The sequence below is a fragment of the Palaemon carinicauda genome, chromosome 33, assembly GCF_036898095.1.
Source record: "Palaemon carinicauda isolate YSFRI2023 chromosome 33, ASM3689809v2, whole genome shotgun sequence".
NCBI lineage: Eukaryota > Metazoa > Arthropoda > Malacostraca > Decapoda > Palaemonidae > Palaemon > Palaemon carinicauda.
Genome location: NC_090757.1, coordinates 26,921,694 through 26,926,693, shown reverse-complemented (window position 1 = coordinate 26,926,693; position 5,000 = coordinate 26,921,694).

The window sequence follows — 5,000 nt, the reverse complement described above, 5'->3', positions numbered from 1 at the left end:
ATCCAAATGAGATATATTCTGGCTGGAATCTTTAGGATAAACACAATGAATCACCAAAAAATAAAGACAACAGGTGGGCTTACAAAAGCTCTCTCTCTCTCTCTCTCTCTCTCTCTCTCTCTCTCTCTCCTGACGTATTCGCAAAAGCCTTTCTCTGAAAACCGAAGATATAAAAGTCCCGTCTGGATGGCCGGATGAGGGATATAACCACGGCGCGCGGGCGTGGAAAGGCCCCTTGGGATATGTTGAAATAAACCAGTAAAATGGAAAGAAAGAATAGTTTTCTCCTTCCTAATCGAGAAAAAAAAAAAAAAAAAAAAAAAAAAAAAAAAAAAAACCCACCACCTCTCTCGCCTTTACGACTGCCCCGTGGGACAAAAACAAAGCGAAATAAAGAGAAGGAGAGGAACAATAATAACACTGTCTTTCAATTCCCACTGGAGGAAAAAAATAGAGGAGGGCGAGGATAAAACCAAGCAGGAAACAGCTGTCTTGCATTTCTGGAAAAAGAGACGTTCTTTACATCCTAGTCGACGCTGGAGCTTATTCTTAACATAAAATAAAGTATGTAAGGGGCTGTGTATTTCTGCATGTATCACATTGCATGCATACACATAAAAGGATATATATATATATATATATATACACAAAGACATATATATATATATATATATACACAAAGACATATATATATATATATATATATTCAAACACACACATATATATATATATATATACAGTATATGCTTATTGGACACAATTTCTATGTTATGGAGTTTTGAAGATATTTTCTTTAAATATCTTGACCGCTTGACCTCTACAACTGGTGGTCTCAGTGATGGTGCATATGTACATATATGAGTGTATGTTTGTATGTGTGTATGTATATGAATATATTTAAGCATAGGTCTACACTCAAGTTAATTTCCTTTTTATATTCTCCAATGGCTTTTCATTTTCCATTTTTTTTCTTTTATTTTTCTTGGGATAATTCTATTAATCAATTAACCGTAATGAAGCTGAACCTTTATATATAAATGGGATTGTAAAACTAACATAAATTAGTAATCTTTTGAAAGGACAATTATTGTTAAAACAGTGCTGTACAGATTAAGCAAATTAAATGAATGATCAATATTTCTTTAACCAAAGGCTAATGCCCTGATTTGAAAAACTAAGCAAATACGTGTGTATATATATATATATATATACACACACACACATATATATATATATATATATATACACATATATATATATGACAAATTTTAAGTAATTTTTATTTTTCCTAACATACTTACCGAAGAATTACCTCTTCGGAGGGTCCTTGATCCTCTCTCAAATTCGACCAAGATTTCCCGCGCTACCCCCCTATCTCGCTCCCGATAGTTACTACCCCCCGCCGCCAGGATAATTCCTTCGGCCCGGATTAGGGCAGGTCACTGCTTTTCCCGGGTCAGGACATCATTAAGTTCTCCGTTAAGCCCGACTTGGCAATGGAAGAATGGCACTCGGGGACGGAAGGGAGGGCCATTACTTCAGAGGTAATTCTTCGGTAAGTATGTTAGGAAAAATAAAAATTACTTAAAATTTTTCATTTGTTCCGACACGAATACTTTACCTCGAATTACCTCTTCGGAGACTTACACTTTAGGAGGCGGGAGAGCCATTCTGCCACTTGGTTAGGCACATGGTGCCCGGAGGGCTACGTAATGCGGGGGTACAGAGAGCGGATAGGGGGTAGCAGTGGAAAACTTACGCTTATAATTTAAGTCTTACCTCTTGACATGTTCTCTACTGAATCTTCTCCTGAAGAAGTAGGGATGAGTCTATTCACTTGTTGGGGACGTCTTCCAGCCTGCCACTACACAGCTTGGAGTGCGGCGATGACTGTCCCAATGGAGAATCCATCCAAAGACTTTCTTGAGTAGTCTTTGAGGTAGTGGGCCGTGAAGGTCGACTGGTGTGACCAAGTGCCGGCCTGCAGGATCTGGCCCACTGCCATATTTCTCTCAAAGGCCAAGGACGTGCTCAGGCCTCTGATGTCATGGGGACGAGGAGTGCCTGGTACCGCCACCTTGTCTTCTTCATAAGCCCTAGTGATGACTTGTCTCAGCCAGAAGGAAATAGTGTTCTTGGACACTTGCTTCTTATTAACGCCTGAAGAGACGAAGAGGTTCTTGGCACCTGGACGGAGATGGGCCGTCCTTTCCAGGTACTTCCTGATCGTCCTGACCGGGCATAACTTCAGGTCGTCCGTATTACCTGTCTTGGGAATGGCCGGAACAGAGAAACCTTCGAACCTCGGGTCCCAGACTGCTGGGTTCTGAGTTTTAGCTACAAAGGAGGGTACGAACTTGAAAGATACCTCCTTCCACCCTTTGGAGTGTGCTACGTCGTAGGAGAGACCGTGGATCTCACCTACCCTCTTAGCCGAAGCTAAGGCTAGCAAGAAGACTGTCTTGAGGGTGAGATCTTTGTCCCCGATATCTCTGAGCGGTTCAAAGGGAGGAAGACACAACATTTTCAGGACCTTGGCCAGGTCCCATCTAGGCACTCTCCTGGCTTGGGGAGGACAGGATTGCTCGAAACTTCTAATCAGCATCCCTATGTGTCTTGAGGTCCCCAGGTCGATGCCTTTCAGGAGAAAGACTTGGCCTAAGGCTGCTCGCACTCCTTTAATAGCTGGGATTGACATTCCTATTTTATCCCTAAGATACACTAGAAAATCAGCTATGTCAGGGACCGAGGCTTCGAGAGGTCTTATTTGTTTTGTCGCGCACCATTTCGTAAAGGCGGCCCACTTCGCCTGGTAGACTACGGTAGAGGATTTTCTTAGATATAGGGACATCCTCTTAGCTGTGGAGGAGGAGAACCCCTCCTTCCTCAGGAGTCGCTCGATAGTCTCCAGGCGTGAAGGCGAAGAGAGAGAGGGTTGTCGTGGAACCTGAGGAAGTGCGGTTGACTTAGTAGATCTGACCTGGGGGGCAGAGGCCATGGCGGATGGCTTGCCAGGTCTTTCAGATCCGCGAACCACTCTCTCTCCGGCCACCAGGGCGCTACCAAAGGCATCCTTAGGTTTTGGGCGGTTCTTACTCTGTTGAGCACTTGTCTTAGCAGCGTGAAGGGGGGAAAGGCATAAACGTCCAGGTTGTCCCACCTGTGCTGGAAGGCGTCTTCTAGGGCTGCTCCTTCGTCTGGTACCGGGGAGCAATAAACCGGTAACTTGGCGTTGAGCTTTGTTGCGAATAGGTCTATCACCGGGGAGCCCCAGCGTTGAAGGATGAGTCTGGCTACCGCTGGTTGTAGGGACCATTCCGTCCCTACTATCTGACCTACCCTGCTGAGGCCGTCGGCTAGCACGTTCTTTTTCCCGGGGATGAACCTTGCTAGCAGTGTTACCTGGTGTTCGTCCGCCCAGTGCAAGATGTCTACAGTGAGGTCGCACAGTTCCTTCGACTTCATGCCCCCTTGTTTCTTGATGTAGGCTACCACCGTGGCGTTGTCGCACATTAGGGCCACGGTGTTTCCCTTCAACCGACTTGCAAAGTGCAGACATGCCTTTTGTACTGCTTTTAGCTCTAGGACGTTGATGACCAGGAAGAGGAGTGGGCGTCCCTCCTTGAAGAGCTGGGAACCGCTTGAGGGGTCACGGTCCTATCCGAGACTGACCTCTTATACGGAGGTCTCCTGGAGGATGATTGCTTAGGGACGTTGACTTCTCTCCTCTTGGACACCTTCTCCATCAGTTCTTCCAATTCCTTCAAAGGAAACAGGGACTCTCCTCCTAGGGGTAGGGTGCGAATGGCTCGCGCCTGTCTGTCTGGGATCTTCCTTGCTACCCTGGAAAGCACTGTGTCCCTCTTCCGGAGGACCCAGTTGGCCGTCAGGGAGAGAGCCTGGTATGCCATAAACTTTAGCGCTTTCCCCCCGGAAGTGATAATGTCCGACAGGAGACTCTGTTGTTCCGGGTCGTCGGGGTCTGTAGAGGCCTGTACATTCACTAACGTGGAGGCCCACCAGTCCAGCCATGAAGAGACATTAATCATGTCCCTCGACATCTCCTCCATCATGCCTGCTTCAGAAGCCGAGAAGGACACAGGGGCTGAGCTGGCCCTTTTGTCCGAGCCGCCTTGTCCTAGGACATCCACGGCTGAGTCCACTCTACAGGGGCCCGGGGCGACGTCCTTCTGGGATATAAATTTTGGCCTGTAGTTTCAGACCCTGGAGGAGTTTGGAGGAACTCTGGGACCTGGGGGCCTCCGCAGTGCTGGCCACCAAGTTATCTATGTACTCCTGGCCGAGTACTAGGTCTGGGGCGAGGGGCAGGGCCAGAGAGGACTTCGGCAGGACGTCCCGATGTGTGTACCTCAAGAGGCTCGACCTCCAGGTATTGACCTTCGGCGCCTCGGGTTCAGGAATCCCATGGGTCCTCCTGATGCGGGGCTACCACCCTTCTGTAGGCGGAGTCCTTCGACGGGGAAACCTCGTCTCCGTCGACCGAGGTATCGGCTTGGCTGGGGGGAGCCGTGCTTGGTTGGTAGACTGGCCTCTCCCTACCAGGTCCCAGGAGGCCGTCCCGCAACCGTAGGGCGCACCGTACACGGTCGGGTCTCGCCGTGTGGCGGGTGCCACCGACCCCGGGAGGCCTTTCGACTGGGCCAAGGCTCTGGACGCGGAGGACACGGTCCCGGTGGGAAGACCCGAACCCGGCAACCGGTCCTTCCCGCTCGTCGTCCGACCCGGTTGGGCTGGTTCGGTCGGGCTGTCCTCTCGGAAGCGCGCTTCCTCCCGACGGGTGGGGTGAACCGAAGGCCTCGAGGACTTGTGCCTGAGAGTGAGGTCCTTCTTGCGTGGCCGGTCGAGCGGTTCCAAGTTGTATGTGGGCAGTGACAACTTGGAGGCTCGATCACTGGACCGAGAGTCTGGCGAGCGGTGCTTCTTGGAGTCTCCTGGGGGCACGTAAAACCATTCGCCGCCGCCGGGAGAGACCTCCCTCT